The following is a 24583-nucleotide window of genomic DNA, read 5'->3' as shown; positions in this document are numbered from 1 at the left end:
AGCCGCAGGCTTGTGTGGTTTTTGATGCATTAGCAGATGCTAATGTTTTTACTGCAGTCGGGGTTATTCATCTTTGTTTGTCTCTAATTGTTCCGTTTACTCATGTTGGTGTGTGTGTGATATTGTAGCATAAATGAATTAAATCATTCAACTGTGTGTTTGTTGTGATTAATTCTGCTCAAACACTGTTAACACGTAATGAACACAGCCGTTCAGTCTGCCCCCACCTGACAGATGTATTAACCCTAACCCCTAACCCTAAGTCACAACATCACCTTTCTCCTCCACAACCAACAACAGTTTGAGTCTGGGGTCCTGAAAATCTGATAAATAAACGTGAACATTTCTAATGCTACAATGAATGATAAAAGAGCTCCATAAAGTCAAATTAAAATCTAACTTCCTGTCATCAGTCACATTTAAAGTATGTGCAGCTCTGCTGTCGTCAGTAACACCTGAAACATTCATCAGTATCATGGTTGAGCTCTGCTGTCATGTGTTATTTTTATTTTTTATTTTTTTATTTTTATTGATGTAGACAGATCAGTTTGTTTTCTGGCTCTATATTAAACCCACAGTGTCAAATAATCAATTATTTGTTCAGCAGGTTCATCGCTCACTAACATCCTCAGACTGATTTCAGAGTCACTCAGTCATCAGTTTATAGATGTTTGTATGTTGTTATACTTCCTGTTCAGAACGTTCCACCTGTTCTCCACCACAGAGAGCAGACGCCTGTCCTCCATCCTCCAATCCACACAATCAATTGTTTCCTGTAATCAAAGCGTCGTTGTCATCTTTCAGCTTCTATTCTGAGCAGCAGTGTTCAATTTGAGAACAGAGAGAGAGGATGTGCAGTTACGCACACACACACACACACACACACACACACACACCCTGTAAGAACAGGGCTGTACCTATCGCTCCAGGCTATCATCCTATTGAACAGTCCTGCTCTAAGTGTTATCTGCTGTGACCTTTCGGAGGATTTCCACAGGCTGCAGTAAAATGAGGCGGTTGCTGTGAAGTGAGATGGTGCAGATGGAGAGGAGCAGCTGGAGCTCAACGTTCTGCCGAAGGAATATTTAAATCCCTCATTTTAACCACTGTAGGTGGTGAATGAGTTTTCCTTTGACTGACAAACCAAACAGATGAGCAGTTTTGGGTCAGAGTGGCCAATCAGAAAAGATCTTTGCTGACTTACCTGTCCTCCAGCTTCCTGTGGGCTGAAACTGCTTCTTTCTTTTTGCCTCAGATTTAGGGTTACAACAGCAGGTTCAGGGTTCACATCCTCGTCAGACCAAACCTCCAGTGAGGGTCCCCAGACTTAGACTCCAGTGCTGCACATAAGCTGACCTCAGACCCTCAGTCATCACGTCCAATCATCTGACTGCTGATTTCTTTTTTGCAACGTCCTTCATCAGATACTAACAATACTATTGTAGCCAAAACTTTCACAATAAAACCAGAATTATTCATTAAACTGCAGAAAAAGCTGCATAAGGCTTTATTTCTGATGTTTTTTCCTATGTCTTTGTCAACCTCTGGGGATGCGAGGAAGATACTGACTCTGCACTTTCTGAGGTGGAGAGAGGGGCTGACAGAGAGAGAGGACTGAAGGAGAGGAGAGATTCAGAGGAGGAGAGATGACGTGAGGGAGTCAGGGTTCCAGAGGAGAGGAACCGAACAGACAGCTACAGAATTATAATATGAAAAAATGTGTGTGTGGGGGGGGGACCTAATTATCTATACTCCCCTTATTGGCAGAAATTGTGTCAGCTGACTGAACTGAGATGGATGAGGATTAGATTTAGATGGAGAACAATGGCAGTTCCCACTGCTGCAGCAGCACACACATTAACTGCATTTACATGAAACTGTGAACTGTTCATATAAGAGACACACACACACACACACACACACACACACACACTGGGAGCTCCAGTGTCTCAGTGAATTTAAACACAGTGATTATACAAAGACGGTCTGTGTGTTGGAGATACAGTAACTTCTCTTATGATGTGGCACCAAATAAATAAAGTGACTTGATGCTCGTCAGCAGTGAGACGAGTGAAGGGAGGAGATCACAATGTGGACCTCCTCAGTTTTGACCCTGGTTCTCTGACTCATAATAAGCTCCAGCAGGTTTAATATTCAGGAGGAAGCCTGATGAAAACGCTGCTGCTTCATTGTCACTGTTGACATTTTGGCCAGTGTCACTTTACAGAGGTGAAAACACGTCCTCAAGCCCACTGCACACACAGCCTCTCATCTCTACCTGCTCTCCAGGTAGGTTAGCACGACTCAGTGTTAGCCTGTCTCAGTGTTGGCTGTAGGTTAGCCTGTCTCAGTGTTAGCTGGAGGTTAGCACGCGTCAATGTTAGCTGTAGGTTAGCTTGTCTCAGTGTTAGCTGTAGGTTAGCACGTCTCAGTGTTAGCCTGTCCCAGTGTTAGCTGTAGGTTAGCCTGTGTCAGTGTTAGCTGGAGGTTAGCACGTCTCAGTGTTAGCCTGTCCCAGTGTTAGCTGTAGGTTAGCCTGTCTCAGTGTTAGCTGTAGGTTAGCACATCTCAGTGTTAGCCTGTCTCAGTGTTAGCTGTGGGTTAGCCTGTCTCAGTGTTAGTCTGTCTCAGTGTTAGCTGTAGGTTAGCCTGTCTCAGTGTTAGCCTGTCTCAGTGTTAGCTGTGGGTTAGTCTGTCTCAGTGTTAGTCTGTCTCAGTGTTAGCTGGAGGTTAGCCTGTTTCAGTGTTAGCGTGTGTCATAGCTGTAGGTTAGCCTGTCTCAGTGTTAGCCTTTCTCATAGTTAGCTGGAGGTTAGCCTGTCTCAGTGTTAGCTGTGGGTTAGCCTGTCTCAGTGTTTGCCTTTCTCATAGTTAGCTGTAGGTTAGCACGTCTCAGTGTTAGCATGTCTCAGCGTTAGCCATAGGTCAGCCTGTCTCAGTGTTAGCTGTAGGTCAGCCTGTCTCAGTGTTAGCTCTAGGTTAGCACGTCTTGGTGTTAGCTGTAGGTTAGCACGCGTCAATGTTAGCTGTAGGTTAGCCTGTCTCAGTGTTAGTCTGTCTCAGTGTTAGCTGTAGGTTAGCCTGTCTCAGTATTAGCCTGTCTCAGTGTTAGCTGTAGGTTAGCCTGTCTCAGTGTTAGTCTGTCTCAGTGTTAGCTGTAGGTTAGCCTGTCTCAGTATTAGCCTGTCTCAGTGTTAGCTGTAGGTTAGCCTGTAGGTTAGCCTGTCTAACAGTTTGTGTTACCATCAGTTTATGTCTGAGGCGTCCTCTGTCAGTGGCAGGAGGTGAGACACTCTAACTACGGGTCATAATAATCTGCTGCACAAATTACCTTCTCTTGTATGTTCTCCACCAGCACTGCAAACAGTCTGGATTAAAGCCAGCTCTTTAAATACATCACTTCTGCTCCACTGGCTGAGATTTCATGGGAAAATCAAACAAACTGGGCCAAATAACAGTACAAAGGAAATGGGCTGCATTTTTAATAGCAGGACTGAATCATCAAACATACTTTCACCTCAATATTTTAATGAGATACTCAAAAAAAATTCTTATCTCAAAGCCTTTAAAACAAATTAGCAGACAGCTATTTTTGAATGAATCAGCCTGATTTCAGTGGAGTAAACAGGAGACAACGTGATTCACTAATTCTCATTTATCACCAAACTCTGTTCATCTGATTTATTAAACTGTTACAAAACAGCCAAATTAGCACTGATTGGATCATGCATTGATAAATCTGATGCAGCTGTGAAAACAACAACGTGCTCCACATATTAACATATCATTTACATACGACACGCCCTAACTCCTGCAGCTGGGCTGCTTCAGCTGAGTGAAAACCTCAGTTTTCAGCCTTTGAGTCGTCCAACATCACTGAACCAAACATCAGGTCCTGATTCACAGAGACGCAGGGAAACAGGAAGGATGATGTAAACCAGCAGCTGCACTGATTTATTCACACACAAAGGTCAAAAGTGAGGAACTACACAGACACTTCACAACAGGGTAACAGCAGAGAGTCCAGACACACAAACACACAAACACACAAACACAAAACACAAACACAGACTCACAGGGAGCAGAACAGATGAACTGATGAAGACTGAGGGGAACACAAACACTGAACTATCACAGAAGTAGAGAAAAAAAAGACAGGAAGTAAATCAAACAACGGACACACAAGGTGATCATTTCAAAGAAAAACAGGAAATATGAATTAACAACACTGGTCACCATAGACTAGTGGTTAATATCAGTCTCACTGAGCTGGAGTCTCACAGCCTCAGAAAGAAACTTTGACCCTGTGAAGTGATGTCACCAATAAGTTTAAAGTTGTGAATCAAACTTTCTAAAATAAATCTAAAAATCTGCAGCAAAGTTCTAGTTTGTTTATGTGTGGAGAGGACCTGTGTTTGTGAACTGTGAACCGTTCTGTGAGTATGTGTGTACAGAAACTGTGACACTGAAGTTTCAAGTAAAAATTTGGATCCTGTCTGACCTGAACCTGATTGGATGATGACAATCCAATCATAAAGCAGAGTCCTGACAGGTGCTGGTGGAGCTTGTCCATGACTAAGGTGATTCCTCGGCACATTTAAAATTTACCATTATTTCAGACACAGACATGAAGACCCCTGACCGTCTCATGGCATCAGACCAGAGAACAGACTATGAATCTGAAACACTGACACCTCATTGAACAGTTGCTTTTCTGACTCCACCCCCTTCACAGGAATCTACAGCACATCAAACTGAACCAAAATAAAAACCAGGTCACTGTGTGAACGTACCATAAAGCCTCACACACACTAATGATCCTGGTCTCCATACAGAACTCTGAATTTATGGGCGCCGGCCAAGAAATCACTTTCAGGTGATTGGTGGAGTGTATATACTTCCTCTTTCGCTGATTACACACATTCAAAACATTGTAATTACTCCAGAGCCAGCAGTCTAAATCTGAATCTGTGATGATCTTTAATTAATATTCAGCAATAAATCATTTTCTGTTCCATCTTCTGAGCACAGGGAGGGTGGAGGGAGGGAGGGGGAATCAGAAGAGCTTAAAAGGTTTGTGCTGTAAATTTATAGATCCATAAATCAGACATACAGTGGATAATTAGTTGAGCAGGGACATTGTGGGATTGTGGGGGTGGACAGAGGGGTGGGGGAAGAGTGGAGTGAGTGGAGGGGGGAGGTGGAGAAGGACAGAGCGGCTGGGGGAGGAGATGAGCTGCTGGATGATTGTGACTCTGTAGAGGACGAGTGAGGCTGTGGTTAGAGACTCTATCAGCTGTTATCTATTAATGAAGGGGACACAGAGAACAGGAGATGTGAAGGGAAGGGCCCAACAAAGAGCTGACAAAGAGCCGATAAAGGGCCAACAAAGGCCCAACAAAGGCCAACACAGACACATAGATGTGTGGGGGTGACTTAAACGCCTGTTGTCACGGGAACAACACGGGTGATGGTGTCTATGACTGCACCAGCCGTAGATAAAGAGGAAGCAATGACAGCAACACAACGGGCTTCTGGGTAACTGAGTTTATTTCAAACCTGAAACATCAGAGGTCAGGGAGTGTTTTTAAAGTGTTACACACATTTCTATGATTTACACAAATACTGGAGACACAACAGTTTGTGGTTCAGGATCTTGTCAGCTTCAACATGTGGACTGGAGCAGCTGGGAATCAAACCACTGTCCTTCAGATTAGTGGACGACCTGATCCACCAACTAATTAACTAATTAATAGTTTTTATGAGGTGTGAAATCCTATCGGCCCTGTCAGCTGCTGAATGTCCCACTTTCCCCCCCAAGTCCACCTCCAACTTCACTAACCGTTACTACCTTTTTTTTTTTTTAAATTGTATCTTTATTTGGAATGGGCAAATGAATACATCCACATGGCATCATTAATAAGAATAAAACAAATGACATTCCTCTTTTTTTTTTTTTTTGAGTCCAGAAAATAATCAACACCAGATATCAAGGCAAATGAGTCCCAAGAGTGTACAGTCATAAATCATGAGTCAGGTTTTGTTTGTCCCTTGTAGATCCCACTCTCCTCTGATGACATAAACTTCACAAGACTTGTGCTAGAGTAGCATCGGTGGAAACAAAGTTATCCTCTTAGGGCCCGTGTTGCCAAGTTGCCCAAAATAAATAGAGCCAGATGAGGCTCATGAGTTCACGTGGAGAAAATTCTGATACATCTTACTAAAAGGTAGGACAGTAAAAACAGAACTAATTACAGAAACTGTGGGGGGGGGTCCCCGGCCGCTGCTGTCATAGAAATAAACATCAATTACCAATCACAAATTAAATGAGTCAATTACTAAGCAGAATTACCAGTGAGATTAAATAAAGTCTGCTCTCATGGGGACTATGAATGAAATCCAGTTGTTCCAGATTTGTTCAAATTTGTCCTTTTGAAGTCTTATTTGGTAGGTCAATTTTTCCATCCTAAATATCTCCAGAGTAACTCGAATCCAATCATCTAGGGTTGGCTGAATCGGGTTTAACCATCTTCTCGTTATTGCTTTCTTACTTGCCACCAAGAGTATTTGCAGCAGCTTTATCTCTCTCCTACATTCCAAGAAAGGAACATGACCCAGGTACAGTACATCAAAACTCAGGGGTATTTGCTTGTTAAAGACTGTGGTTAATGTAGCCTGGATATCCCTCCAAAAGACTTTTAACTTGGGACAGTCCCAGAAGATATGGTAGTGGTTAGCAGCAGTTGAGCCACATTGCCTCCAGCATGACATAGATACATCTTTATAACTCTCCTGATATGCTGAAATCTAATAACATTCTTCCAGCAATGCTCTCTCCAGTCCATGGAGCTGGATGTTGTCCACAGGAAGGACCAGATGTTGTCCCAAGCCTCCTCAGAAATCTCAACCCCTGATTCCCTTTCCCATTTATCTTTAATGTATAGAGTGTTATTGTTGTTGGCATTGAAAAGAGCTGAGTATAGCTTTGAAATGGATTAAGAAGGGATCATGGTCATGGCATTTTTCAGAATGTGGTGGAATTCTGATTCAACATCTGAAAAGTTAGTTAATTTACATTCATGGTCAATATAAGAGTGTAATTGCAGATATCTATGGAATTCGTTCCGTGCCATGCCATGCTTGTCCCGCAAGGCATCAAAGCTGCACACAGTGTTTCTTTGAATAAGTGAAATGAGTGTTGTGAGACCATACGTTGTCCATGATTTAAAGCTGGAGTCGTGTCTATTGGGAATAAAATCAGAGTCATAAGCAAACCATCTGAATATTCTCAACATTCTATATATCCCGCAATTATTAATCACCTTCTGCCAGACGTGAAGAGTGTGTGCCATCCAGGGGTTCCCCAACTTTTCCAAATGACATTTTAAGCCCTTATCTGCTATAACAGCTTGGATGGGGAACTGAGTTGACAGATTGGACTCTAGCTCCTTCCATTTAGCTATATAGGTTTCATTACACCAGTATAGAAGGGGAGCTATTTGTCCGGCATAGTAGTAATTCCTTAGGCAGGGGAGACCTAACCCTCCTCTTTCCTTGGCAAGTTGAAGGGTGGCAAATTTAATTCTTGGTTTTCGGCCCTGCCAGATAAATCTGGAGATCCATTTGTCCCACTCACTAAATTGATTTTCACCCACCTCTATAGGCAAATTCCTAAAAAGGTAAAGTAGACGTGGTAGTATATTCATCTTGACTGCACTTATCCTAGCACTAAGGCTCAGGAAGGGGACCAGGTTCCATCTGTGTAAATCTGCTTTTATACTTAAAGATATTTTTTTATAGTTTGCCCGGAACAGCCCCGAAAGGTCCCTAGTCAGATGTATCCCTAAATATTTGATACTCTCATTTTCCCAATTTACCTTAAATTTATTACGTAAAATCGCAGGGGTTGTATAGTTAAGTGTCATCACCTGAGTTTTTGAAATGTTGACTTTGTAGCCAGATAGCTTACCAAAATCACTCAAAGTAGACATCAATTCGCTGAATGATCTCTCTGGCTCTCCCAGGCAGACCAGCATGTCATCAGCAAACATTACTACTTTATGTTCTACTCCTGACAGTATGATACCCTTAATATTTTGATTTTGTCTTATTGATTGACCCAGTGCTTCTATAAATAAATTGAAGAGGAGGGGCGAGATTGTGCAGCCCTGTCTGCACCCATGTTTCAGGATAACAGCCTCGGACAAATCACCATTGACCTTGATACGGACTGAGGGTCTGTCGTATAGCGCCTGGATTATTCTGATAAACCTATCTTGAAATCCAAACTTCCCCCGCACCTTGTACAGGAATGCCCATCTGACAGAGTCGAAAGCTTTCTCAGCATCCAGACTCCCAATAATTGCTTGAGATCTCTAATTTTGTATTTGTCCTAGGATGTGTAATGTTCTTCTGATATTATCAGTTGTTTGTCTATGGTGAATAAAGCCAGTCTGGTCCAAATTAATGAGGTCAGGTAACAACTTCTCCAATCTGCAGGCAAGAATAGAGGTGAATAATAATAATTAGAGGACACTAATTGGTCGATAATTCCCACATTCTCGTCTGTCTTTCCCCTCTTTCGGGATAACTGAGACAGAAGCCTCCCTCCAAGATGGTGGGATTACTCCCTCCTGTAGGACGCAATTAAATGTCTTCAGTAATACTGGGACTAGTTCTGTCCTTAGGATGTGGTACCATTGAGAATTGTACCCGTCCGGCCCAACTGCCTTTCCTGATTTTAATCTGGTGATAGCTGCATTAATTTCCTCTGTTGAAATCGGTTTTATTAAATTCTCATTTTCAAGGTCTGACAGCGAAGGGAGATCTAAATAGCTGAGAAAGGCATCAATGCAATCCTCCCCAGAGGCATCAGGTTGTGAGTACAGATCCCTATAGAAGACCTCAAAACATTCCTGAATCCTTTCCAATTTGGTTTCCAGTATGTTAGTTTTAGGGTTCTTAATTTTGTAGATAGTACTTTCCTCCCGTTGCCTCTGTAGTTTGTATGCCAGGTATTTTGCTTATTTCCCTCCTATCTCATAATATTTCTGCCTCAGAAAAGTTAAATTCTTCTGGACCTCCTGTGTGTAAATATCATTGATTTCTCCCTGTAGTTTCCTAATTTCCTGCTTTACAGTGGGGTTTGGGTTGTTAATATCTTTCTGTTGTTTCAGCTTTAGCCTCGTCTGTAGATCTGCTAGTTTTTGCCCTTTGGTTCTTTTAAGGTAAGAAATAATAGAAATTAATTTACCCCTCATTACCACTTTAAGTGTGTCCCATAGGGTAATTGCTGAAACCTCTCCAGTGTCGTTAATTTCTAGAAATTCTTTTATGTCTTCCTTTATATTAGAAACTATAGCAGGATCATTGAAAATATAAGAATTAAATTTCCACAAAGTGATTCGTTTTTTCCTAGCCACTTGCAGAGATAAAGAGATAGGACTATGATCAGATAAATCCCTCGTTAGTATGTCACAGTCTTTAATTTTGAATCTGTCCACATTAAACATAAAGAAGTAATCCAGCCTAGCATGGACTCTGAATGAACCAGAATAGTGCATGTAATCTCTGTCAGATGGGCATAGCTCTCGCCACACATCTATTATCCCCATTTCTGCCATATAGGAGTTGACTTTCCTTATGAGTGGATTAATTTGAATAGTCGGATTGGATGAGTCTAGTTTGGGATCAAGTCTAAAATTAAAGTCCCCCCCACAGACAACCGTGCCCTGAGAGTCCATCATTAAATCAAAAATATTCTTATAGAATACCCAATCACTCCCAGGTGGGGCATACACATTTAGTAATGTAATTTCAGAACCCTCTATCTTTCCTGTTACCCTGACAAATCTACCTTCCTACTCACTGATTTCTGAAATGTGTTCATAATTAAGTGTACCAGAGACAAGAATAGCCATGCCCTGCTTATGTTTAGATTTGACAGATGAGGAAAATACATATTTAAAACCCTTTCTTTTCAACTTCAAATGATCCATTTGGTTCATGTGTGTCTCCTGAAGTAAGACAATCTGGGCTCGTTCTTTCTTGAGTTTAGATAATATCTTATTCATCTCATATTCAAGACCCCATTTACATTAAAAGAAATATTTTTCACTGGCTCAATTTGCATGTAGTTGTATTAACTGACCGCACAACATTCCCCCAACAGCAGCAGGCAAACCCCCCTTAGAAAAACGACCCGTGGAACAGGCAAAGAACAAACAGAGATGTAAGGTGTATAACTGAACCATATATGTTTCTAACCAGACTTCCAGCAGTGAATCGCTTCCACTGCTTCCCTTAGTCTTTGAAGGAATTCCCCTATTTACTCCCTGAGTTAGGGGGCCTTCCGCTGTGATGGCGCCCTCAGAAAAGAGAATCCCCACCAATTTAGGCTCGACAATATTTAAAGTTTATCATGTTGTCCATATCACAAACATGACACATGCAGCCTCTCCTTGTATCCTGCAGCTCCTCGGTTCTGCCGTGGGCGCCGCCCCCCCCCGCCACGACAACCATCTCTGTAGTTTCTCTCTGGGAGTCACTGGTGGTTTAATCACTTTCACCGGGAGCCCCCGGCTAGCCAGGTCCGCTGTCGCCTCCTCCATCGTGTTGTAGATTTTCGCTCCTTCCTCGTAAAACACCTTCAGGCGGGCTGGATAGAGGGTTCGGAACCGCAGGTTCTTGTCATTCAGGATCCTCCGCGCCTCATGGCCATGATCTCCGGATCCCTAAACCTAACCCTATCTTGTTGTTGTTCCACATAAACCCTTTCTTCTGCCATGCCTGCCTAAGCACTTCTTCTTTAATAGTGAAGCACAGAAACTTTACCAGGATCGATCTGGGCTGGGAGCCGTTTGGCGGGGGAGATGACAGCACTCTGTGCGCCGTCTGGATCTGTAGTGCTGTTGATGAGGGGATGCTTGTAGTTGTGTTTTCGTGTCTTTTCTAAATTCTTTCACCTCTTTCCCAACGTCTCTTAGCTCTTTCAGTATCAACAAGTCTAGTGGTTCGTCCCCGTTATCTGTCTCAGCGCCGTCATCGCTAGGGGCGGGGGAGGTACCCCGGCCAGCCCCAGGAGAGCTAACGTTAGCTTCTTCTGTTAGCTGCATCTCGTCGTCTTCAATTTGTTCGATAACGGACTTTTTACCTCTCCTGTTCTTTTTGGACGTCATCTTTGCCCCTTTTCTCTTGTTTTCGTGCAATTCGCTGGGTAGTTAGTTCACTTTGGGGCAGTTTTATTGACTCTTGTCGAGAGCTCTCTTTCTAAGCCGCCATCCCCTCTAGACCGGAACCCAGAAGCCCCGTTACTAACCTTTACTAACATTCATTAACCTTCAATAAACCTTACTAACCTTGACTAACCTTCACTAACTTTTACTAACCTTCACTAACGTATTGCTCAAACTCAGCATCAGTCAGATGTAACCGGGTTGAAATAATATCTTTATTTTTATCTATGAAATGTCACCAAATCCTGACAAATACTGTTTTATATTATGTTTAAGTTGTGTTTCATCACCCATATTTATCCCTGAATGTTGTATTCAAACTAGAGTGTTAATACCTGTACTGTCACTTGAAGAGGTCACAGGCTTTGCACCGTCATCCATGCGCTTCTCTCAGTCCGCGCTAGATTAACTGAGAGGAGGTAATGTATTACTTTGCTCGTCACCTTTGAACATTTATTTTGGTTTTTTAGACGATGTAAACCTTGTTTAATGTATGTATAAATGTTAGTTATTAGGCTGTGAACATGTAGTTAAGGTGTCAATTGAATACAGATCTTGTAAACGGACTTTTTGCAACTTTAAAGTAGACACGTTTCCAAGAGCTAGTCCACATGAGCTTCTGTATGTTTATCTGCTAACAGGAGCTTGAGACTTGTGTGCTGTGTGGAGGAGACTGCATGTTTACTGAGCCTTATGTGTTTTTCTGTTGATTTGTGCAGGTATGTGCATTGTGTTCATTATAAGTCATCTGGCATAGCGTTTTCATGTGTTTACACTGGTTGCATTAAGCATGTGAATGAAATTCATGTTTGCAGAAACAGAGCATTTTATAATTTATTTTATATTTTATTTAATTCATTTTCACATTTTTATTTAAAAGTATTTTGGCAGTAATATTAAAAATTGTTGTAGTCATATATTCACAATATGGCCATCCGTGCTAGATTAACTGAGAGGAGGAGCTTGAGACTTGTGTGCTGTGTGGAGGAGACTGCATGTTTACCGAGCCTTATGTGTTTTTCTGTTGATTTGTGCAGGCAAATCCACCGTCATACCTTCATTAAAAGAAGCAACCAGTAGCTGATCGTGGTCCGGGTCCTTCTTTTATCCAACACAACGCAGAACACAACGCAGAACAATGAAAGGGTAAACGGATGTGCATAGAAACTAACATAAACTCTTAAAGACAATGCACCCCCGTTACACAGACAAAAATGTGAACTCCAGAGTCTGACGGAGTCAAAGTCTCAGACACAACATCTGTACAGCTGTGATCAGACAGGATCTGATGCACGTTTCATCATGAATGAGTCAGAGTTTGAAACATCAGGTAAAACTGAAAACCTCTTAAAACACAACAACACAATCAAATGACAACAGTCAACACTGTCAAGAACATAACAAAAGTGACACAATGAAAGTGAGTCAGTGTGTAGTGAAGGAGGTATTTTTGTGTTTATCTGTTGTCACTCCCTCCTGCCTTGTACACAAAACCGAGTTTTCAAAACAAAATCATCTCCATCCACACATGACCATTCAGCTACACTGAGCATGTGCAGGACATCCTCCTCTCATTCATCTCATTTGAATGTTGGCGGGAAATCAGAGATGACAGTGAGCGTGAAATAAAATGATGGAAGAAAAAAATAAATAAATCCAACCACAGATTTACTTTTCATTAGGTTTTATTTGGCAGATGGCTCTCACCCCCACCTCCACACACAACCACGAACGCACACACACATACACACACACACACACAACCACACACACTGATAACAGTAACAGGCCCCACAGTGACAATAAAAGGGTGATGAACAAACATACACTTGAAATGGCATCAAAATAAGGATCCAACACTTTCACTGTGCAGCCAGCAGAGACAAACACACACGCATACACACACACACACACACACACACGCTCACGCTCCCCATGCACTTCTAGTTGTGTGTTTGTACATGAGTCCACAGGCAGTGTTTGGATTACATCTATGCGTTTGTGTGTGTGTGTGCGCGTGTGTGTGTGCGCGTGTGTGTCCAACTATAAAACTACTATAAAACACAAACAGTGGATCACAACAAGAAGTGAGTCACAACACAACACAACAAAATATAGTTCAGTTCAGTGGCCTCCATCATTCTGACCAGGACTCTTGTAGAGCTGGACCTGGACTAACTGAGACATCAGGGAGCATGAGACCAGGACCCTGATCCTGTGGAGATGGAGAAACTTCACTGAGCCTCCACACAATCCTGTCTCTGAGCTCCGCACTCCACTGTTCACCACAGGTGGACTCCAGTCCAGGTGTAGAAAAATCTGGAGATGATCAGAGAACTGGAGGAAGCTAAAGAGTCACAGTAACGTCTCTGGATACTTCTGTCAGTGTTATATTTCACTTTGTCTTTATGAAGTTTGACTGAGTTTAGACTGAGGAGGGAGAAATTATTTTTATTTAATGTCATCATCAGACTGCAACATATTAAAATGTGACAACATTGAAAAGGTCTGAATAATTGTGGACCTAACTGTGTGCATACATATATGTATATGTGTATAAAACCTGAAGCTCAGTGCATCTCAATTGAAACTAATGAGCATGAAAAACTACAGATGAGCCTTTAAATAAATAAATAAATAATAATAATAAAATCTCAGTATGGATCCATTGCAGACAGGATTAGCAACATGCTGTTTTTAAAGGAAGCTAATTGGAACTGTAATTGAAAGTGTTACTGAGCAGCAGATCTGTCATTAAAACTCTTTGTTTCATTTGATAATTTATGTTCATGCTTCTCCACGGATTAGGAGGCAGTGCTGCACACGAAGACAGAGTGTTACATGTTAAGTGATGATGAGAAGCAGGAGGTGGGAGGAGAGGGAGAGGAACATATATATCAGAATGTTCAGAAGGTACACAGATGTTAAAGCATCTCAGTCAGACAGCTCTGCTGTGGACCACTTCACTGGGATTCATCATGTTCACAAACATTCAGACTCACGTTTCTGTGCTGACATGAGAGAGTCGTCCTACACACTGGTTCCAGGAGGAGTTAAAGAACAGCTCTGATGAGACAGTGCAGGATGAAAGGATGAAAGGATGCAGAGGGGTGGACAGAGGCTGCTCACTCAGAGGAAACCAGCTCAAAGTGGATTTATACTCAGCAACACGCTGGGGTCAGGGGCAACGAGGAGAATGGGTCCCCTGAGGCCACTTCTGGGCAGAGGTGGAGCCGGGGTGAGGGTGGGGGGGGGGTGTGGGGTGCAGAGAGTGAGAATAATAATTCCCATGAGGCCTTTAGAACGGAAACTAAGTGCACTTGTTTTGTCAGCAGGAGAGGAAGCTGCAAAGACACACAAAGTGCTTTTAGACGACTGCAGACAGACACAGTCATTAACCCCTTAGTGGCAGAAACTGAGCCTCAACACAAGCTATCAGGACTTCTGGAACTTTGTGATGTCACAACAAAGCAGTCACCACCCTCAGCCTGGACCCATCATCCAAACTTGCAGGATTTGGTTCCTCTGAGTGTTTATCTGAAATCTGCTGTATTTTTGTTGGATCACTCAGAAAACAGTCATCAAGAAGGAATCAGAAGAGAGGCTCAGATCCTCTCTTCTGATTGGCTGACTGACCTGTTGTTATTAGAGCTCACACCACAAATATATTTCCTCTGACAATATCACTGATGGATCTGTTCAGTATGAGTCCACAGAGAAGACGACCGCACTGCTGCTGTTGTACAACATGGACAGTTTCCACCTCTGTCCTTCATGTGTCACACACACAGTCTCACACACACACACACACACACACACACAGTCTCACACACACACACACACACACACACACACACACACACACACACAGTCTCACACACACAGTCACATACACACACACACACACACACACAGTCACACACACACACACAGTCTCACACACACACACGCACACAGTCACATACACACACACACACACACACACACACGCGCACACACACATACACGCACACACAAAAACACACTCCTGTTATGTTTCCTCTGTTTGTTTTTTGTCTTTGCTTTTATTTCACATCAACACACAGATACACCTCTGTTTCCTCTTCAGCTGCTCTTTACACTTTGATTCATGGCTTAAAGGAACAGTACAACATTTTCTCTGTCTAACTGAGAGTCAGATGAGAGGAGGCTCACATCATAGCTACAGTCAGCATGTGTTAGTCTAGCTTAGCATAAAGACTGGAAGCAGGAAGATGTACATATCACACCTGTTTCACCTGTACATTAATTCAGGTTAATGACTGTTGAAGGGTTTTGTTGATTAACAAAGCTGAATCTGAATCAGTGTGAGTTACATTAATGAACTGAAGTCAGCTGATTGTAATAAACTCTTCAGCTAACCCACAGTGAGCGGTGTGTCAGTCAAACATGATCAAAGTGATTTCTGCCCTTCAAGCATCAGCAAACACTGTCACTGATCACTATTCTTCTTTCCAGCCCTCAGTGCAAAATCCAGAGGTGTCATCACTGAGATCATCTGATGAAGATCTGAGTCCATGAGCTCAGAGTCCATCAGCAGGACTGAACCAGTTCACCACAGGTCTCAAGTCTCAGGTCTCAGGTCTCAGGTCTCAGGTCTCCAGTCTCAGGTCTCAAGTCTCAGGTCTCCAGTCTCAGGTCTCAGGTCTCAAGTCTCAGGTCTCAGGTCTCAGGTCTCCAGTCTCAGGTCTCAAGTCTCAGGTCTCAAGTCTCAAGTCTCAGTTCTCAGGTCTCAGGTCTCAAGTCTCAAGTCTCAGGTCTCAGGTCTCAGGTCTCAAGGGGTCCTCACAGTATCTACTTTAACCAAACTGTCAAATTAATGTAGTGAAGCAGCGACACTTCAAAGTACAAGTACCTCAGAACTGTAGTAATAGTTACCTACCCACAGGATATAACAGCTTCTGCCAACTAGAGGTGAAACAATATAGAAAATTAATATCATGATGATAGAGACCAAAATGATCACAGTTATCAGTTTTATCACAGTGTTGTTAAAATGTCCTGAAAATGTAGAAAAAATAAAAATAAAGACCAGAAACACTGCAGCTACACGTAAGTTTCAAAAACACACAATCACAGACTGAAGCGTCTCACACAGCAGCTACAGCTCACTCTCCTGTGCCTGTCTGTGTGCTCTGTTCTGGATTCTGATTGGCTCGAAGGTGTGGACTAACACCTAAGCTGTGTCTCAGTTCAGGCTCTCATCCTTCAGAGGCTGCAAGACAGACCGTGTCCGAGAGGCTAGACTGTCCCTGTTCAAAGGCTCCTTCAAATGTCTTTCTTTAGCTGGACCGCGAAGGCTCCAACAGGTGGATCTGTCATGGTCCAACATATCCCAAGATTCATTGCACTGGTAATGAAAATAATTTGTCATCAAACCCAGACAGAGAGTGCAACACAACAGTAATGGCGGGAACAGCTGGTGACACAAAGATAAAATCCTCTGTAGACCAGACCGTCTCATTTCAGTTCAGCCTTCCGGGATCCACCTTCATAGACCAGGTCCTCTGCAGGATGTGGCCCCTGGATTAGGACTCAGCTCCTGTGTCCGGTTTTTACTGAAATTCTTTCACCTAATATTTGAAAAAATATATATATTTTACAAGTTTAAACCATAGTTTGGTTCAGCTGGTTGGGAAGATAAAAGCTCCTCCAATGTGTTTCTGATCCATCATGAGGTGGTCTGCAGTGTTGGTCCCTGTGATCCTGCATCAGCAGCTCACTCTGAACCAGACTGAAGCTTCTGCTTCTATCATCCTTGGTTTTCTCTCTTTTAATTTGAAATCCAGGTCCAAGCTGGATATAAAACTTCCTTGTGACTGTGACACAGGATGGTTCATACCTGTCAGGATTTATTACGTCCTCTCTCACGTCCTCAGTCTTCTTCTTCAGTTTTCACTATCCAATAAAAAATAATGGAAATGGTTCAGCAGAGGAAACTCAGGACACCTCAGGGCTCTGCTGCTAAAAGGCTGAATTAAAGCCTCAGAAGGAGAAGTGAAGAGGAGGGTGTGGGGAGGAGAGGCAGCATCCTGGTTTCGATACCTCCGAGGGGAGGCTGGAGAGGAGGTGGAGGGATGAGGGGCTGGTTTGTCCTCCAGTGGCCTCACGGGTACGTCTGTGGGCCAAGGCCTGGTCCCTCCCTGGCTCTCGTTAATAATATGAGCAGTGCTCATAAAGAGCTCTTCAGGGAGGCTGTGAATGGCTGTTTTATGAGAGGGACATCCATCTTATCTCCCTAATAGGATTCCCTGCTCCTCATTAAAAACCATTGCAGAGCTTCACTCATGTTGTCTGTCTCAGGCTGGACTTCCTGTGGCCTAAGCCACGTCTGTTTTATGTCCACTGATGCATGCGAATGGGCCAGAACATTATACTGAAGTAGCCGCCACCAGCCGCCACCATTTGTATTCATGCACACCGGTCCTGTTTCTCCTCTATCTGCTCAGCTCTGCCTTTGTTCACACCAACTCTGTCTTCCTCGCCGCCGCTCCTTTCACTTAGCAGATTAATGTGAGCTAGATGCAGTCTAGAGGAACCTTGTTGATATTTCCTGTAAGCCACAGCCAGGGTCCAGGTGTGTCAGCACCTCCCAGAGAACTTCACCCATCCCCACAGCTCAGTCCCATTTATTACAGCCCCCCCTGAATGGAGCAGACAGAGGCTTGATCTACACTGACATCACATCACAGTGAGCAGTAGAGATCATAAATGAATAACTCTGTCTAAAAATAAATCCATAGAGAAAGAAAAGCTGCCTGTGTCCCTGATGGAGACAGTTCCTGTTCACACTGACCACATTTCACTCTCCTGACAAACACAGTTCAACCAAGAACAAACTAATTGGTTAAGATCTGGAAAAAACAAACATCAACCTCCAGGTCTGAAACCTGCTGCTAAATCTGATCTGTCTTCACCTCCTCAGGCTTCAGAGCAGTGATCTTGTGAACCTCCTCCTCCAGGAGTTGGTGGAGGATTTACAACCAATGTCAATACAGAGACTAAATGGAAGTTGGTGAGAAGTGGAGCCTGGTCATTGATTTCTGATCACTCTCTGCTCCATTGATCAGGTTCCTGTAACGGACATTTGTGAACATTCATTACAGGAAACAAAGAAGAGAGCAGCCATGTTATTCAGGATGTCTGTCCTGGACCTGGTTCTCCAGGTGAGGTTCCCATGTCCTGCTGAAAGAAGAAGATTAACATGTTCATGTTTATAGATTTCTATGTTTCACAGAAGATGTCCTGAAACAGGCAGCAATCACCATCGTTATTCATTGAACCTCTGAAGGTGTTAATTCACAAATAAGAACAAAGATCCTTCACTTTCATGATGTCACTGATACATCTGTGACAGGTGACAGACAGGTGAGCAGAGGCCACTTCAATAACAAGTCAGGACGTCCAGAATTTACAAAAAGAAAAGAGATTAGACACAGTGAACAACAGACACACACACACACACACACACACACACACACACACACAGACACACAGTGAACAACAGAACCTGACACAATAAGGTGTGAACAGACACAGGATTCATTGTGGAGCGCTCGTTTTGTGAATATGTTTAGCTGCGTTGAGTCAGCAGCCGGGTGGCTCTGAGTTTTCACATCATTTGGATTAACCAGGATTAGATCTGAAAAATCCTATTTGATTCAGCAGGAAGCAGCTTCATCCTCCAGCTGACAGCTGTGTTCACTCTTCTCAGGTGTAAATGTGAGAAATTAATCTCACCTTTCTGTCACTAATGCTCTTTCACCTCATTAACACTCATCCTCCTCACACCTCAGCCTCCACCTCCTCCACTCTCACCCATCCACGCTGTAAAAAGAAAGTCCCTGTAGGATTCACACTGACTGTGGAGGTGAGAAGTGACCGACCTGCTGTACGTAAAGATGCAGGAAGCAGCCGCTGCGTCTCCCTCAGGTTTACATGTAAATGAGTCACTGAATAACCTTAAAGTGTGATGTAATACCCTGAAAACGGTCGGTGGGTGTATGTGAGGGTGGAGGGCAGGATTAAACACCTACAGCACCACCGTGTCTGGGTGTTTGAGAGCAGTCGTCTCCATGGTGACGGGATGGAGATGGGGCACAGTAAATGGGCTCAGGTTAGTGAATCACTGTAGGTTTAAAGGTATAAAAGTTTAACTGAGGACGTCTACAGGTGTGCAAACAGGAAGTGGATTTATATTAATGTTCTACTAATAACAGATTAACACACACACACACTTGTGTGACAGGTGTGGTTCTCTGACAGGTGGTTCTGTGAGGTTGTTATCTACAGTCAGTGATGAGCTGCTGTGGGCGGGGTCAGAAGAACACATGATTCAACCACAGAAGAAAAGTGACATCAGCTGAAGTGTTCGCTTCAATATTTTCATCACTTTACCTGCTGTCACACAGAAACCTTTACTACTGTATTACTACACACAAGCATTTAAACAGGTGGTGTGTTCACCTGTCACCTGCAGCTCTGGTCCTTCATGGTTTTACTGTAGAACTGGTCTCTACATCTAATCATTAACAGAAACTGTGACTTCATGTTCAGGAGGAGGAGTTTATACACTGAGCTGCTGCCATGTGATTAGACACACACACACACACACACACACACACACACACACACACACACACACACAGTCTTACACCACAGCTCAAACATGTGTCTCAGTGTTATGATGAGATGTTTTATTCATTGAGCTTCATAATTCTCTTAATTCCTACAGAACATTTAAAGCTCATGAAATCCTGTCAGTGATGGAGGAGGTTTTTATTTCTCTCTCGTTCTCCCGCAGCTCACCTGAAGCAGGTACTTCCTGTCTGCAGGTGAGTGTTGTAGCGGTTTAGATCAGCTCAGGAGTTACTTACTGTTTGCAGTAAGTTTGATTTTTACATAGATCATCTCCACCCTTTCAGCCAATCAATCCCCAGGCTGGTCGTCATGGAGATGCAGCCTCTGAGAGGACACATCAGAAAGATCTAATGAGTCCAAACGTAGAGTGAAGGAGTTTGCTTCAATACTGCAGGACGAACTTGTGTTTGTGTTCAGTGTGTATTTGTTGACCTGTGTGTGTACATCATGAAAGATTCATCAACTAATCAATCAGTGTCCTAATGTCTGCATGTTTAATGTGTGTTAAACCATGTAGCTACACAATCCCTGCTTCAGTTTCTGCTGTGTGTGTCTGTCCTGGTTTCATTGCGTGTCTCTATACAGTTGTTCAATAAAGATGGAAAATCAATGATGTTTCACTGATGCTTCAGTCACAGTTTGATGTTTCCTCTCAGTGAAATCATTAAAACCTCACTCACTCAGAAACTAAAACTGTGATGATGAACATTTCACAGGTTCTGTGTAGAAATAATGTTGAGTGTTAAAGTGGGACACAGCTGAAATGTCCCAGTGTTAAGCTTTATTGTTTAAAGCCTCCTCATCATTATATGAAGAGGATCAGTCTCACCTGAGGAGCTCCTCCTCTGCTCTGACATCATTTGTTTATCTTTGTCTATATGAACTCACATGTTTTTGTGTTGCCGTGTTTCCATCTTTCTGCTTCTTGTTGGTTGGAGAGTTTAGATGAAGGCTGTATTAAGAGTCTCACACTCACACACTCACACACACACACTCACACACAACAACACACACACACACGCATACACACAACAACACACACGCACACATACACACACATGCACACACACGCACACACTCATACATACACACAGACACATACACACATACACATACACACAGACAAACACACGTGCGCGCACGCACGCACGCACACACACACACACACACACACACACACACACACACTCATACACACATTAGCAAATAATCACCTGAGCATATGTATGTGCGTCTCGTCCTCTGTTTCCCATCTCACCCCTACACAGCATACAGTGTGTGTATGTGTGTGTGTTTCCAGGAAACTTCACACAGTAGGGCAGAGCTGATGTGCTGGTTTGAAGCAGGACGTGTGTGTGTGTGTGTGTGTGTGTGTGTGTGGTTAATCTCTGGTTCGTCCTTGAAAAACCTGAAGGGGAGCCCAGTCCTTCTGGTCTCTATTACCACCTGCCAAGACTCACCGCCCATATCTCATTTACCAGGGTTCACAACACTCTCGCTCTCTCAAACACACACACACACACACACATACACACACACACACACCCACTGCCCTTCAAACCTCTTGTGTCTCTCGTCTCCTGATCTTCACTGTGACATGAAGGTTAATTAACTAAAGGACAAAGTGAAAATAAAAACATGAAGGTTTTTCTGACCTCAGGTTGATCCTGTACTCGACACCTCAGACCTGACGTCTGGTCTCAGTGATTTGTTGCTCGTGGCCAAGTTGGTGATGTTGATCTGGCAGTTTGTCATTGGTTGATTATCTTATCTCCACAACAGAGGACCAATCATATGTAACCTTTCTCTACTGTAAATGATGAGAAGGTTTTGTCTCCATATTGTTCAGGAGAGTTTTATATTCACACACACACACACACACACACTGAGTCTTTGCTGTTGGCGTGCTCACACACAGGTGAGTCCACACCTTTCACACAGGCTGTACCTGTCTGAAACTCATTGACATCATCAACATGTGTGTGACAACAGAGAAAACGACGACTCCAGGTTTATTTGAATTCACTAAACAGAACATGTTTCACATTGTCACCCAGTTCAGTTCAGTACACAACAGCAGCTTCTCCACACACACATTTACATACACACAGATACTGACGGAGGATTTAATCTGTCCCAGCTCCTTCTGCTCTGAGGAGATTTACTTTAAAACCAGCCCCAGTGTTTCAGATCAACAACCCCCTCAGAGCTATGAGTAGGCTCCTGCTCCAGATCTGCTGCAGCTGCCTCTCATTCACTCTTCACTTCCTTCACTTTAATCTCCAGTTATAGATCTGAACTCTGAACCCAGACCCACCTACACCTGCAGAGCCCAGTGCAGGAGAAGACCTCATCCAAGTCATCCTGAGGTCAGTTCCAGTCCTGACCCTTAAAGATGAGACCTCTCCACACTGCTGACATAAGCACCGTAGGTAAATTACCACAGTAATGATAATAATCTTGTTAGCTGGTAGCAGCAGCTGTAACATTTCTGCTGTGCTTAACCTCCTTTATTCCAGTGCATGTGCAGAGACAGAAGGTTTTGGAGCATTAAGGCAGTGGTTAGACCAACAGCTGTTACCAGTTTGTGTTTCTCACTGGTTTGTAGAACAGATTCACTCTTTTATTATCAGACATTGGTGCAACTGCCATCTTGAATTTTGTAGATGGACTATGTGTGATTCATGCACACACACACACACACACACACACACACACACATCTGGACAGTAAAGGTACTGATAAAGTGTAACAGTCTATAATCCAGTCTGTAGTTTACAGCTAAATGCTGGACCTGTACTGGACCCAGTAGGTTCCCAGTATAAACTACAATACAGCTCAACAGAAAAACACAAACATGAACATGAACAAAAACATGGTTGAAGCAATAAAATAATTGAAACAGGACAAAAAGAAACAGGTTTATGAGAAGCTAGGCTAAAAGTCTTTGGATTTCTTCGAGAAGTGAGTAGAGACTGTGTCATGCTGAGGCTGCTCCACTGATGATAACTACAGAAAACTGCTTCTCCTCTTTCTTTGTCCTCAGAGGAAGGACCAGAGGAAGGACCAGGGGAAGGATCAGGGAAAGGACCAGAGGAAGGACCAGAGGAAGGACCAGAGGAAGGATCAGGGGAAGGATCAGGGGAAAGACCAGAGAAAGAACCAGAGCAAAGACCAGAGAAAGGACCAGGGGAAATACCAGGGGAAGGATCAGAGAAAGGACTGAAGAATGGACCAGGCGAAGGACCAGGTGAAATACCAGGAGAAAGACCAGAGGAAGGACCAGAGCAAAGACCAGAGAAAGGACCAGACCAAGGACCAGAGAAAGGACCAGGGGAAATACCAGAGAAAGGACCAGAGCAAAGACCAGAGCAAGGACCCAAGAAAGGACCTGGGGAAATACCAGGGGAAGGATCAGAGAAAGGACTGGAGAAAGGACCAGGGGAAGGACCAGGTGAAATACCAGGAGAAAGACCAGAAGAAGGACCAGGGGAAGGATCAGAGAAAGGTCCAGAGGAAGGATCAGGGAAAGACCAGAGAAAGGATCAGGGGAAAGGCCAGAGAAAGGACCAGGGAAAATACCAGGGGAATAATCAGAGAAAGGACCAGAGAAAGGACCAGGGGAAGGATCAGGGGAAGGATCAGGGGAAAGACCAGAGAAAGAACCAGAGCAAAGACCAGAGAAAGGACCAGAGCAAGGACCAGAGAAAGGACCAGGGGAAATACCAGGGGAAGGATCAGAGAAAGGACTGAAGAATGGACCAGGCGAAGGACCAGGTGAAATACCAGGAGAAAGACCAGAGGAAGGACCAGAGCAAAGATCAGAGAAAGGACCAGACCAAGGACCAGAGAAAGGACCAGGGGAAATACCAGAGAAAGGACCAGAGCAAAGACCAGAGCAAGGACCCAAGAAAGGACCTGGGGAAATACCAGGGGAAGGATCAGAGAAAGGACTGGAGAAAGGACCAGGGGAAGGACCAGGTGAAATACCAGGAGAAAGACCAGAAGAAGGACCAGGGGAAGGATCAGAGAAAGGTCCAGAGGAAGGATCAGGGGAAAGACCAGAGAAAGGATCAGGGGAAAGGCCAGAGAAAGGACCAGGGAAAATACCAGGGGAATAATCAGAGAAAGGACCAGAGAAAGGACCAGGGGAAGGATCAGGGGAAAGACCAGAGAAAGAACCAGAGCAAAGACCAGAGAAAGGACCAGAGCAAGGACCAGAGAAAGGACCAGGGGAAATACCAGGGGAAGGATCAGAGAAAGGACTGAAGAATGGACCAGGCGAAGGACCAGGTGAAATACCAGGAGAAAGACCAGAGGAAGGACCAGAGCAAAGATCAGAGAAAGGACCAGACCAAGGACCAGAGAAAGGACCAGGGGAAATACCAGAGAAAGGACCAGAGCAAAGACCAGAGCAAGGACCCAAGAAAGGACCTGGGGAAATACCAGGGGAAGGATCAGAGAAAGGACTGGAGAAAGGACCAGGGGAAGGACCAGGTGAAATACCAGGAGAAAGACCAGCAGAAAGGACCAGGGGAAGGATCAGAGAAAGGTCCAGAGGAAGGATCAGGGGAAAGACCAGAGAAAGGATCAGGGGAAAGGCCAGAGAAAGGACCAGGGAAAATACCAGGGGAATAATCAGAGAAAGGACCAGAGAAAGGACCAGGGGA

Source organism: Trachinotus anak, unplaced genomic scaffold (genome assembly GCF_046630095.1).
Source record: "Trachinotus anak isolate AG129_WGS33_773 ecotype Australia unplaced genomic scaffold, CSIRO_AGI_Tana_v1 ptg000034l, whole genome shotgun sequence".
In the NCBI taxonomy this organism is placed as follows: domain Eukaryota; kingdom Metazoa; phylum Chordata; class Actinopteri; order Carangiformes; family Carangidae; genus Trachinotus; species Trachinotus anak.
The sequence above is the reverse complement of the archived record's forward strand: the minus strand, read 5'-3'. Positions refer to the sequence as shown.